This window comes from Rutilus rutilus (assembly GCF_951802725.1).
Source record: "Rutilus rutilus genome assembly, chromosome: 10".
Taxonomy (NCBI): Eukaryota; Metazoa; Chordata; class Actinopteri; order Cypriniformes; family Leuciscidae; genus Rutilus; species Rutilus rutilus.
This window is the reverse complement of record NC_140215.1, coordinates 42,090,355-42,105,216: the sequence shown is the minus strand read 5'-3', so window position 1 is coordinate 42,105,216 and position 14,862 is coordinate 42,090,355. Positions and strand designations below refer to the sequence as shown.

Below are 14,862 nucleotides of genomic sequence, written 5' to 3'. Positions count from 1 at the left end.
ATCTCCGATTCCGTTCCAGAGTCTCATACCAAGATGGCCGCCACCGCGCTTGAGCTTCCAGCCAAGTCTCCTGTCCCCGTTCAGAGTCCCAAGATGGCTTTGGTATATGACCAGCGTCCAGTGATGGCTCCAGTAGTCCCTGAGTCCGCTCCAGTATGTTCTCAAGAGCACAGTCCTGTGTTGGCTTCAGCTCATGAGCCAACTCCAGACTCCACTCTGGCTCCTGAGTCCATTCCAGACTCCGGTACAGCCCCTGAGCCCAGCCCAGAGAGCTCAGCCGTAATTCCCACCAATAATTTTTTTTGGGGGGGTACCCGTCCATGGCTAAGGAGGCCGTCCCCGAACTGTCGGCACCTCCCTGGCCTCCAGAACCAGCACCGCCCTGTTCCCCCGAGATGCCTGCTGGACCTGGTACCACCCTAGAGACTACTTAATCTGCCAGCACCGTCCTGCCCATGACCTCCAGAACTCCAGGGTCTTCCAAGACATCTTCTGAAAGAGGACAGAATCTCCAGATCAAAACACAGGAGAAGAAGCAGAAACAAGTGATAGAAGATTGCTCACGCATATGTAAAATAACGTGATCATCCACAATAAACAGCATATAAATCAAAACTGCCTAATGTTACAGAATGAAATGTCGACCCAGGACGAGCTAAAGGACTGTGAAGCTTTGGGGGTGTTGATGGACTCAATCTACTTTTTTCAGCTTTTGCTCAATGTTGCTTTTTTATGGAACTTGCCCACATTCATGTGTTGAAAAAAAAATTATGCATGAAGCTAGAATAAAACTGAACTAATTGTTTTTGTTTTGTTCTTGTTTAAAAGCAGAGGCTCTGTTTTTTCTTTTAACTTATTGCATGGTCAGATATTCATACAACAAAAATATTCTGGGGGCCATGAAACTTGTGAAAATGATTAAAAAAAATGCTGGCGGAGGCAGGCACCTTTTTTTTCAAAAACACTGAACCTAGAAACCTGATCCAGTTCAAGCTCAGGTAGCATGGAAAGATGTTTCCATCCCTGTTTTCCTTCTCTCTGCAGTTGGTCCTCATTCATTGAACCTGATAAACTGGCCTTTATTACCCACTGTCTCATTGGACTGAGCAAACATACCATGCTTACATTTCTCAGATGTTTTTATCTACAGCATATTTGTGTGAAGAATCTTATGGAAGAATAAGGTAATAAAGGTTTATGGATATTTGCTATCCATCCAATTCTCTTGGCACTCCACTCAAATTTCAAATGATACCTTGTGTAAAAGGAAGTTTGTCAAAATTATTGTACTTGTGATTTACATATGACATCTAGTATAAAAGTAGGGGGAAGTGCTTCATAGAGCATCACTGCAGCATTACTGACATTTTGACGGCACATTCTGAAGTAAACATGTAAGTATTAGCACATCCCTACATTTCACTAGAAAAATGTTTTCAGAAGGTGTATATTTTGTTTTGTAACTGCCAGATCTTTACACTTTTTTTATGAGATTATGTTAATCCAAACATGAAAATTCTGTCATGATATTCTTGTCTTCATGCCGTTCCAAAGCTGTCTGATTTTCTTTCTTGCATGAAACACAAAAGAGGATATTTTGAGGAATGTTTCAATGTCCATAGAATGGAAGTCAATGCAGTTCATAATTGGACCCCATTGACTTCTTGTTGTTGTATCACGAAAGAAAGAAATGCATAGTTTAGGAACAGTATAGGGTGAATAAATTATGACAATTTTCATTTTTGAGTTGAACTATCTCTTTAAGTGAATAAAGTTCTGCCAGTGAAACAAAATGTATAATTTACATTTATGTCTTAATATCTAATGCAGCTCATATTGCTATTTTTTATTATTATTATAAAACAAGCCAAAGAAACTGATTAAGTGCATTCATTTTTTTGTTGTGTATTTCAAATTTCACTTTGTACATTTTGATGCACAGACATATTTTACCTTTGCTGCTGATTCATTCCCAGGTTTACCATGGAAAAGCTGACACTTCTGCTTCTCTTCATGACATTCTCTCAGGGGGACGCAGCAGGTTACTATTGAAATAATTATTGTTATTACAGTGAGAGCAAAGAATACATTTTATATTCTTCCAAGAAGTTATGTACTTATTTGAGTAACTTAAACAGTTTATGATATTTACCCAATAATAACTCTATTTAAAGTGTTTACATGACATGTTGTTGGGTTATTAAGCATAATCAATAATTGTGTATGTAAATACTCTCACTGTTTCTTGAATATTATATATACAGCTGATGGCTGCCCCACTGGATGGTCTGCATTTGGACTGAAATGTGTCAAATTCTTCTCAACACCACTTGACTGGATGTCAGCAGAGGTAATGTGCTCCTGACAGCACTATTATAGTTATGTGACATATTTATGCACAAATTTGTTCTTTAAATGTCATTTTCTGAAGTTCTTGATAGTGAATCTGATCTGACTTGAAGAATCTGATCATCAAATAAATATTCAGATATGTTGTTTATTGAAATGAGCTTTAAATAATAATAATAATAATAATAATAATAATAATAATAACAATAACAAAGTAGTATAACTTAAATAAGCAACACAAATCTGCAAATCTTATGAGAAATGCCCAAACTTGCATCAGTAACCACATTTACACCCTCTTGGCTCATGAGTTATTCCAGGGTTTTTGAAGAAATGTTTGGATCCTCCTTTGGGTATTATTTCATCTTTAAATACACTCACAACAATGAGCCACTCGCAACACACCACATTCTGGTGCAATAACTTGTTCATAAGTTCAAATAAATGATTGTAGAATTTAAACATTTTTTTTGTATTGAATTGCACATGCAGAGATGTATTGGCTCGTATGTAAACTATGTAAACGGCAGTGGCCCTCAGCTCTGTTTAGTGACACGGTCCGTGTCCTGACAATACATGACACCTCTCAGGACGTGCTTCTAATGCTGAAAATATTTGGAAAAACACATCTGTAATGCTGAGGAATACTACATTTACCATTATTAATGTTACAAATTACTAAAAGAATTAGTTTTGATTGATGATATTAAAAACAATCTGCCTTTTCAGAAGCACTGTCAAACTTTTGGTGGAAATCTTGTATCGGTGCACAGTAGAGCTGAAAACAGTCTTCTGCTGAACATGGTGCCTGGTACGACACAAACTTGGATTGGTGGTCATGATGCTGTAAAAGTAAGTGGTTATGCAAATGAAATTATTACATTTTCGTAAAGTAACTTTACATATTGTGACATGAAATAGCTTAAGGCAGGCGTATGTGTTGTTGTTTGGACACTTGGGATGTTGTGAGCCTCTGCCCTTGTGCAGCCCTTGCAATGCGATCTCTTGTGCAAAGCTAGACAGCCAGTGAACATTCAAAAGTCCTCCAATAAACACACAAGGCTTGACTTTTCTTGTATTTTACTGAAGTTGTTTCCTCTTGTTGTTTTGTTTTGTAAAACTGAAACATTACAAAATAAGAATATAAATCAGTACACAAAACATGAACATATGCATACATATAACTGTTACTACAAAATTCCTATCAAAGTGTAAAACAAGCACTGTAGTAGAGGTCTTCACAGTGAACCCGAGACCCATTGACCCGGGACCCGACCCGGGACCCGTACGGGTTCGGGTCTATATTTTAAATGATCAGCCGGGTCCGGGTCGGGTCCGAATCTATTACTTCGGGTCCCGGGTCTGTTTAACATTGTGTGTAATACCCGTGCAATCGGAGTCATCAGATCAGACTCTGAGAAAACCCGGCCGTGATTAGACACTGCTTGTGTTTTTTGTTTGTTTTTTTGTAACTTGCAACTTGTAAAATTAGGACACTGAAAATAAATTGCGTTAAAAAGCATATTTTAGGTTGATCCAGCTAGCGCGCATGTGCAGTCTCAAGTGCGTGTCATGTTTCTATGGCAACCAGTTACCAGAGCTTCAGTGAGGGACCGCCAAACCGCGCTTTAGATTTTACAATATAAATTAACCGTCTTGTTTAATCTTAAAGTTTTAGTGGTCATATTCAGACTCGATGCAGAGCAGAGAGCACGGAGATGATAGCAAATAAATAACGTCAGCGGCCATGGCACTGAACGAGCAATCGTTATTATAGTTCAAAAGGGCAAACAGTCAAAGTTATTATGCGAGTTAACTCGAGTCAGAATGTAAGTGCAAAGTTGCATTTGTCATCCGTCACCGTGACATCAAGTGGATTTTTGAAGCTGAAATAATGAGTGGATTAACCCTCTGGAGTCTGAGCGGTTTTCTGGGCCCTGGAGGTGTTCTGACATGCTCTGACATTTGTGCTTTTTTCAGTTATTTATAAACATGTTAATGGCATAGGTGTAAATTCACTCTATATAGCACAAACAGGGCTACCAAAATATGTGATCACCATGCATGTATATTTTTGAATTTTTAAGAGAATAATGTTTATGCATGGTTATTGAAAAAAATTAAAATGAAAGTTGCTGAAATAAGACCACAAAACTCATAATAAATATGTGTCAATAAGACTTTTGACTAATGGATGTTGTCGCTTTGAGTTCTGGCTTCAAAATTATGTGAAAATAGTCTTGCTTTATCGTTCACATAAAACAATACATTGATTTAAATTGATGTAAAACAGGTTTTGCTTGGAAAGCCAATATGCGAGGGGGCGTGAACGAGGAGTGGTTTACACCTGAGATTACAATGTCCCACCCATTATGTGTAATGACTCTGCATAATTAGCCATTCATTCAGGTGTGACACTGACTGAGCCACAATGCAAGGACAAAAGATATATTTAGAAGAAGACTTATATTGACCATTTAAGATTTTGCTTACATCTATCTTGTAAATATGTTTTGCTATTTTATTAAAAAGGTTACAATTACAACAATAATTACAATTTCAACAATATTTCAAGTGTACTCTTTCTTTGTAAAAAAAAAAAGATTATAGGCCTACATTTTATCTATGTATTCATTAGTTTGAATATAGCCAACATTGGAACAGCTAACATCTTAGTTGATGACTTTATTTTTGACAAAAATAGTATTTTATATATATAGAAATTGCTAAACAAAAGCTTATTTGATGTGGCAGTATATTCTACATTAAAAACTGTACCCAAATCTAGTCAACAAAATGTTGTCTTTCATATTTCGCCTGACTGTAACGTTGTTTTTATGAAATATTAGGGCATATAAATGTTAATTTGCAGTTTAATACGTTGCTTATACAAATAGCCTACATTTTATTTCAACATATTTCAGTCGATTTTTACTCATCTCAGTATAGCAATACAGTTTGCTAAAACATCATCATTCATTCACACACGCGATTTAAATTTAAACTGTCTTTTTGCAAGCTGTGGTGAACAGCTTTGTCTTTTGTGCACTTCCGGCGGCTCTGCAGAGTAGATAGATATTCTCCTTTCCATCTCTTCCAAAAAGTGTCAGCAAGACACTGGACTTGCTTCCACTGCTTTGCATACAACTGAGCAATACCAAGGTTTCCAGAGGGAGCTACAATAGCACTTGTCTTCTGAGTAAGGAGCATAGCTGGGGTGAGTACTGCAGGCATATCTGGGTCGGTGGATACAGATACAAGGGGTCTTGCATTTATAATCGCCATCACCTCAGCCATGAAAGTGCTCAGGACTTCATGTGTGAGATGGGTTGGTTTTGTCTGAAGCAGCATTGCATCTAGAATGCGCCTGGCAACTCCGATAAGTCTCTCCCATGAGCCGCCCATGTGAGAAGCGCGAGGGGGATTAAAAACCCAGGAGCATCCTGTCTCCTGGAGGTACTTCCTTACTGTTGTGTCATCTGTGTTCATATCCAACTCCTTACAAGCTCCCACAAAGTTAGTCCCTCTATCAGACCGCAGAAGTTTTGCTGGACCACGAATAGAGAAAAACCTCCTTAGAGCATTGATAAAACTGTCTGTTGACATGGTTTCAATCAGCTCAATATGCACAGCTCTGGTTGACATGCATGCAAAGAGCACAGCCCAGCGTTTGCTTTCCGCACTTCCTCCTCTTGTGCGACGTGTCATGATAGTCCATGGCCCAAAAACATCAAGGCCAACACTGGTGAACGGAGGTTCAGGGGTGAGTCTATCTGCAGGCAGATCTGCCATCTTCTGGTCGTCCAAACTCCCTCGTAGTTTGCGGCAGGTAACACACTTGTGGATAACAGAAGACACAAGAAGCTTACCCCCAATTATCCAGTATCCAGCTGCTCGAATTGCTCCTTCCGTAATGTGACGTCCTTGGTGAGCTACTTGTTCATGAAAGTGTCTCACAAGTAGAGTGGCAATATGATGGGTATGGGGGATGATCAGTGGATGCTTTTCTTCTTTCGACAGATCAGCAGAAGAAAGGCGACCTCCGACACGAAGCAGATCATCTTTATATACCACTGGATTGAGCTTCTTGAGTGCGTTTTGCTAGGAGTATGTCTGTCTGTCATTAAGACATTTCACTTCCTCCTTGAAGACGTCGCGCTGGACAGATCTAATAATCACAGCTTTGGCTTGTGAAAGCTCCCTTATGCTGGACATTTCCTTAAAACACTTCCATCCCTTCCTATCTGCCTTGTATGTCTTTCCTTTGAAGGATGCAGCAACATGAATGATTCTGGCTACGGTTTGATGGAGTGTTCTCCAGCTTGAGCATCGTTCAAAGTGTTGTGAGCTCAACTGGGACTCTGATGCCCTTGTTGTCAGAGTCATAACCTCAGGACGAATCTCATCATCAGCTTGAGGCTCAATGAGGGTGAAGAGATTAGATTCAGGAGTCTCTGCTGCTTTGTCACAATACAGGAAGGCTGGTCCTGAGAACCAGTTGCTGTGTTGGAGTTGGGCTGCTGGTAGAAACCTGGTTGCATGGTCTGCTGGGTTCAAGTCTGTCTGTATATAGTGCCACTGTTCAGGGTGTGTGGATCTCCTAATCCGAGTTACTCGGTTGGAGACGTACATATAAAACCTTCTTGTAGAATTGTGGATATAGCCAAGCACAATCTTGCTATCAGTGAAAAACTTTACAGCTTCTACCTCAATGTCAATCTCATCCCTGATCAGCTTGTATAGTTCCACAGCCAACACAGCTGCACAGAGCTCAAGTCGTGGAATGGTGTGGGCAGGGCGAGGAGCCAATTTAGACTTTCCCATGACAAATCCAACATGGTATTGTCCGTCAGTGTCGACTGCTCTCAAGTAGGCCACAGCTCCTATAGCTACTGTAGAAGCGTCTGAGAATATACACAGTTCTGTTCTCTGTGTTGCAGACAGCGAGACTGGAATGTAGCACCTCTGTATGTGCAGGTCTTCAAGAGCCTTTAATGAGTTCTTCCACAGGTTCCATTCTGCCTCCTTTTTGGGGGGTAGAGGAGCATCCCACTCACTCTGCTCAGATGACAAATCTCGGACTAAAGCTTTCCCTTGCATTGTTATGGGAGCTACGAAGCCCAAAGGGTTATACAAACTGTTGACCGTTGACAACATGCCTCTCCGTGTAAATGGCTTCTCTTCACAGGACACCAGGTATGTAAAGCTGTCTGTTTTCAAGTTCCAGGAGAGCCCCAGGCTCCTTTGAAGCGGAAGAGGATCCACTCCAAGATCCAGATCCTTTAGATCCTTGGCACGGTCCTCTGCTGGGAAAGCTTCCATTACCTGGTTACTGTTTGATGCCAGTTTGTGCAGTCGCAGGTTGGATTCTGCTAACATCTCTCTGGTTCGTGTGAGGAGATCTATTGCCTCTTCAGGTGTGGCAACTGAGGTGAGACCATCGTCAACATAAAACTGTCTCTCAACAAACTGTCTTGCATCTAAACCATGTTCTTTTTCCCCTGTTTGAGCTGCTCGTCTCATGCAGTAGATAGCTACAGCAGGTGAAGGGCTGTTTCCAAATACATGGACCTTCATCCTGTACTCTACCACATTCTTGCTGGTGTCGTTGTCCTCATACCAGAGATACCGAAGATAATCTCGGTGGTCTTCTTGGACAACAAAGCAATAAAACATTTGCTGCACATCTGCTGTTAGGGCTATTGGTTATCTTCGGAACCGCATAAGAACTCCCAACAGGGTATTGTTCAAGTCTGGTCCACTGAGCAGCACGTCATTAAGAGATGTACCATCACATTCAGCGCTTGAATCGAACACAACCCGTATCTGGTCTGGCTTTTGCAGGTGATATACACCAAATGTCGGCAGGTACCAGTGCTCTTTATCTTTGTCTAAAGGTGGAGCAGTCTTAGCTTGATCATTATCTAACATGGTCTGCATGAACTTGATATAGTGATCTTTCTTTTTTTTTTTTTTTCTAGCGTTCTTCGTAGTGAGCAAAGCCGTTTCAAAGCTTGCTCCCTGTTGTTTGGAAGGTGCCGTCTTGGAAAGCGGAATGGTAAAGGTGCCACCCAGCTGTTTCCTTTATTTTGATAGACCTCTGTATCCATGATGGCCAGGAAAGCTTTGTCGTCTATAGATAGTACAGGCTTGTCATCATCCTTTGACCTGTCAAACACTGAACATCCTAGGTTGTCTGCACTCATAATGAAATTTGTGTCCTTTTCACATGTAGGGAAGGTTGGACCGTGATGCTGTGTCATGCCACTGTAGTCTTCCTTCACGTGGATGCTGTTAGGACATGGCCTCAGAAAGGATGTGCGACCATTGTGCAGTATGTTAGCTTTGTAGACGTTGACCTCTGATGGTTTGTGAACTGTTCCCAAGCACACTTCTCCCACAATGACCCAGCCAAGGTCTAGCCGCTGGGCATAAGGCGCGTTGTGGGGCCCGTTGATTTGCTCACGCACCTTGTGCACCCTAAGGATGTCTCTTCCTAAGAGCAACAGGGTAGGAGCGTCACGGTCTACAGGCTGAATCTTGGAAGCAACTGGCTGAAGGTGGGGGTGAAGGTGAGCAATTTCTGGGGAGGGAATTTCTGACCTATCATCAGGCACCATGTCACACTCTATTAAGGTGGGTAAGGGAAGCTGTAGTTTCCCATCCATGGATGAAATTAGCAGCTCTCCTACCTGAAGTCTCTGATTTTCCAGAACAGGTTTTCAGCGTGTATGGGGTGGAGCTGGCGTTGACCTCGAAGAGGTTAAAAAACTCTGTCTTGGCTAGGGACTTATTACTTTGCTCATCTAGCACTGCATACATCTTAATTGCCTTCTCTTTTTTTCCTGCAGGATATGCTTTCACCAAGCAGATTTTGGAACATGAGTGTGAACTATCTGCGTTTCCACAAATCTCTGTGCACTTGGAAGTGACTGAAGAAGATGAGCTTTCAATGTGCTCCCCGCTGTCATCTTTGTCACCCATAGCACTCTGTGTGGTTATGGGAGGAGGACCTGGATGCAGGGCCGCAATGTGTTTGTCACTGTTGCACTCGAAGCACTTGACAGTTGTCTTGCAGTCCTTTGCCATGTGTTGAGTAGATCCACAACATCTATAGCAGATGCGATTCTCCCTGAGGTATGTTTTGCGCTGGTCTAGGGGTTTGTCTCTAAAAAGCTTAAATTTTTTCAGTGGGTGGGGCTTGTTGTGTATTGGACACTGACGGTCTGGTTCATCCAATTTGTTTAAAACAGGACTGGTTTGGATGCCTGACAGTTCTGAGGGGATGTCTGTTTTGTGTACAGTCACAGCGGCTTTATTACTGTATTTCAGAGGCTTTTCTGTCCTGGAAGAGGCATGACTGCTGGAGGTGGATATAGTGAAACTGGGATCGTTTTTTATCTTTGCCTGTTGTCGGACAAACTTGGAGAAGACAGAGAAGGGAGGAAAAGCTACTCTATTGTCCTCCTTGAATTTGCTTCCAAGGCTTGTCCACTTTTCTTGGAGGTTATACGGGAGCTTTTCCACTATTTGTTTTACCCCACTAGCTGTATCCAAATACGAGAGGCCTGGTAGAGCACCGTCTTCCTTAGCACACTCCAATTCAAGGAGAATGTCACCCAGCTCTCTCAGCTTAACATTATCTCTGTTTGTCAGCCTCGGAAAATGTTCAATCTTTTTGAGTAGTGAGTCTTCAATGACTTCTGGTGTCCCATAACACTCTTCGAGACGCTGCCAAACCATGTTGACACCTGCAGCGGCATTGAGGACATGAACTGCTCAAATTCTCTTGGCCTGTTCTGACAATTCAGCTCCTAGCCACTTTGTCATTAGGTCCAATTCTTCCCTGGCTGAGAGGTTCAAATCTTTGGTAGCACTTAGAAAGGAGGATTTCCATGACCAGAAATTTTCAGGTTTGTCGTCAAATAGCAGAAGACCAGCAGTCACCATTTCCCTTCTGATAAGATATTTTGCAAAGTCTTGTGCACCTCGAGGCTCAGGTAAGTATTTATTTTCAGGAATGGCTGAGTACTTCGGAGTAATATGAGGGTTGATTGATACCTCTTCTTTTATGTCTTTGTAAACTGGCTGTGTGTTGTTTTGGATACCCTGGTAACTCGCCGATTTATCCTCAGGCGTTTCCAATTTATTTATTTTTCTACCATGTGACTCCACAGCTACGTACTTTACAGCCAGCTCCCGAAAGGCCAACTCAGACTGCTGTTGGACGTACTCAGTAGTGCGTTGGACTGAACTGAGGGGCCCGTCTTCGATATAGCAGAGTTCTTCTCTTTCAACTTCTGCTTCCTCATAGGCTGTAGCTTCACAAATAAGCACAAATGTCAGAGCATGTCAGAACACCTCCAGGGCCAGAAAACAGCTCAGACCCCAGAGGGATAACCAACGTACAGTTAGAAAACAGAATAAAACTGGAGCGTTTGAGCAACCAAACACACTTCTCCAACACATATTACTCCGTGACGTGCCAACGATGGTCACTTTGGCCAGGTGGTGTTTATAGCAGAGGGGGCGGAGCTTACGATTCTAGAGAGCATTTGATTGGACAGAAGATGTGATGAGAAGCTAAAGTCGCGGTGATGTCATAAAAATCCCTGATCCATTTTAGCGGAAGTGAGAGACTGTAAGTTTAAATGCTTATGTCTCCTAAATGTGAATTTTGTCATTGTTTAGGAACATTTTTTAAACATTTTTAAGGTTTATTCATAACCTTAAGGCTAACATATTCTTACTTAATATTTAGAACTTAAATTTTGTTTTCAGGGGACCTTTAAGGGCTGAGGCAAAGAGAGAAACCCAAGGGAACAGACAGAGAAACAAGAGAATCAGGATACAAAAGCACTCAGAAATACCATTCAAAATGTACAAGGCTTTGCAGAGAATAACAGAATGAACCAGGCTTATATAGGGTGAGCTAAACAGGATAATGAGACACAGCTGAAAACAATGAGTGCTGATGAGTCCCTGCAGAGAATTATGGGAAATGTAGTTTGTGAGGGTCACAATAGTCTGATGTGGAGTGCCCTCTGGTGGCTCTCAAGGGCACTTCAGCTGGTGATCGAAACAGTGAAGGGTTACAAATTTAAGAATCTATTTCAGATATGCTTTAAGAATCTTGTATTTAGCTTTTAAGGTTAAGATGATGATATCACATGAATGATTCTGCTCTTTATTGCCTTTAATGGCTCTTGGAGCCAGAGCCACAGCCCAGACGTTGAATCGTTGGGCTGATTGGATTAGCACATATGCGTTTGAATGGTTACGCTGATTGGATTGAGACTGGTAACACGCTGGAGTCTGGGGCGGGTTCCTTAACCTGTTGAGCAAGCCAGATAACCTGCCAAACCGGTTTTCGCCTGATAGAATCAACTCCTCCCTACTTTTGTATGCTTTGTTTGAATCTGTCTCCACCTCCAGAAGTCCCTCCTCCTAAAATGTATATAAAATTGCAAGGTAAAGTCACTTTAGGTTAGACTTGATGAACTACAGACTCGGAAGAATAAATCTCTTCTGCTTATAAGATCCATCTCAAGTCTCCTGGTTTTCTGCTTCGATGAAGGAATAAAAGTTTCCAACAACAGTAAGATGGATGCAATATGAATTTGGGCACAAATATTTTATAAAAAGGAAACAAGTTCATCAATTGCAATAAGTAAGTGTGTAAACAACAAATGAACTTGTGAAATGAGTTTCAGAACAGAAGACTTTCTAACCACTCCATTCACTCTTCAGGAAGGACAGTGGATATGGACTGATGGATCTGTCTTTGATTACATCAACTGGTGCAGTGGACAACCTAGCAATACTAAAAATGCTGAGCACGTTCTGGAAATAAACTATGGTATGAATAATCACAGATTTCTTCAAACTGATTAAATATAAAGTTAATTGCATTAATAAAAGTGTCTTTGATTCAGAAAAATAATCATATATTTATTGTTTATCTTATCCTAGGTGACCACTGCTGGAATGACTATGGCAAAGATGCCAGACTTGCTTATATTTGTGAAAGACCCTTTTGATTAAAAGTCATTCTGCTCACAAGTTCACTGATTGAACATGCATTAAAAAAAATCAGAAAATGATCTTTACAACAGAAATCTTATTATTATTTTTTTTTGAAAGGGAACCTACTTAATTAATGACAATTTAAGTGTAATAGAAACATACAGCATCTCCATTATGTAAATCTGAATTTCAACCTCTTTTTAACTTTAATTTCTCCAATCAATAAAAGCATTGAAAAAGGTTTTGTTCTGTTTTGTAGTATTGGCTCAAACATATAATAGTGTACCGTTGCAGAAAACATCGTCAGCTTCTGTGCCTTCAGTAAGCGCTCTGTTACTCCGTCTATTGCGTCCTTATGTTATGAAGAGGAGCATTGCCTGAATGGATCAAGCAGAGGGATTTGAGACGCACCCATTCTGATGATGCACAAAATTCAGATGGAGGTCAGGAAGAGAAAAGCAGAATGGACGAGATGGAGGAAAGTCCGTACTGTGCTAGAATAGAAAGGTATAAAACAGAAAATCTCAACATATGTTGGACCTGATCCTTATGTTATGAAGAGGAGCATTGCCTGCCATTTGAGGCGGTAGATATAGAGAATGTGAAGCTGAGGTCTGGTTTGTTTATTTCACACTGCCTTTCTGCTAGGACAGTATTTAGATTTTCTGTCGTGATTGTGAAAAATGTCTTTCATGCTGAATGGATAATTGCCATAGGAACTCACATCATCGTTCAGGGAGAAAACTAGGCAATATAATACGCTTTTTCACAATATAAAAACACTAAGGAAAGCAGGTTGAGGAGGAGACGGGAAGACGCCGGATAGCAAATCTTTTAATAATGTTACTGATTAAACCATATCTCTCAATAAAATAATCATATTGCTGACTGTTTTTGAAAGTTTTGTATTTTATTTGGTTTAATAATTAACATTACATTTGCGAGTATGATTCTCACTCAGGTTGTGAATTTACAGAACTTGCACGCAGCCACTTCAGAACTGGGGCCTCATTTATAAATGTTGCGTACGCACAAAAGAAGGCGTACGCCGCTCTCTACGCAATAATTGGTATTTATAAAAAGCAAACTTGACAGGAAAATGTGCGGTCCTTCACGCAAACTCTGACCCAGGCGTACGCACAAAAACGGGTGAAATGAGAAATGGCGACACCGTCGGCAGATGGAAGAAACACGTGAAACTGTAGACCGTTGTGTAAAAGAAATGGCAATACTGCCTCTCATAAATAACATGAAGACTTCACAAAGCAAGTCTTACAATTAACAGCCTACACGAACACCCGTTTGATCGATCTGCAGTGTAAAACAAACAAAATCAAACGAAATGCAAATTAACACATATTTGCAAAAAGAAAAGTGAAATATGTTCTGCAATAATATTGGCATGTTATGCAATTCATCCTCATAACACATCTGTAGCTTGTCAGATGCAATCAAATGGATGGTATTAAAATGCCATGATGCCATCACAATGCGTAATGACGCACAATGGCTGATCTTGCGCTCTTAGAAGATGTGGCAAATGGAAGGATTCGAAGTGAACGAGAAGAAGACTTTGATGTCCGACCATTTCTTTTGTATTTCGGCCGCGGTCCGAGGTTGTGAGGCTGCAGCATTAACGGCGTCTGCAACCTTTTGCCACTCAAGTGCCTTTTTGGCATTAGTAATGCCCACACTGTGCCCTCCAAACAACATTTTACTCCTCTTTTCCACCTCGCCAACAATAATTTCTACTTCACATTGAGTGAAGTTAAGTTTCTTGGTTTTCCTCTCTGTGTTTGCCATGATTTCGCAATCGATTATTAACTTAACGTTTCACGGACTATTTATGGGCAACTATGGGCGTGACATGAAGCTGCAAAAGCTAGAATTGATTACGTTTAGAATTGATTGTGATTTATTAAGGGAAAACTGCGTAGGATTTGCGTGCGCACGGTTTTATAAATCCGAATATTTCTGTGCGTACGCACGTCCTATGTTTCATCCGTACGGCACTTCTGACGCAAATCCTACGCAAAGTTTTATAAATGAGGCCCCTGATCACAAGCTTCTATAGGTTTGATTTTTGTTGTCATTTGTTGAAATTAATACAAAAAATACAGTGTGTCGGTGTCTGTCCGCTGAACGTGACGCTCCGATTCTCCTCTGTGGTCATACTGTATGGGAAACTGAATATTTACAATGACAACTATAAACCTTCAGTTACATTTCACCTTTCCAACAAAGAAATGGATCGACTTCTGTCAGCTTGTTGAACACATTTTTATATTAGACATTTCTACCATATGATGGCTGAAGCAGCAGCGCGTGACACTGTTTTCACAGAACTATCAACATTGTGAACAGAATTCTACAAAACTTCAGTGAAAACATCAAATGATCATGCAATGGGATAAAATAGCTTCTCTTCACTGCAAACGATATCATAAAGAATATGAATATTTAACCAAGTCAAAAGGTAAGCAGTTG

At 40.8% G+C, this 14,862-nt stretch overlaps 1 long non-coding RNA gene across 1 annotated transcript; it reads left to right on the top strand.

Moving 5' to 3' along the window:
- Positions 1-1,954: 1,954 nt before the first annotated feature.
- On the top strand, positions 1,955-12,616 carry LOC311298401. The gene is made up of 5 exons (XR_014628949.1): positions 1,955-2,041; positions 2,265-2,350; positions 3,079-3,201; positions 12,100-12,208; positions 12,322-12,616. It is a non-coding gene; the product is annotated as an uncharacterized lncRNA (long non-coding RNA).
- Positions 12,617-14,862: the final 2,246 nt, after the last annotated feature.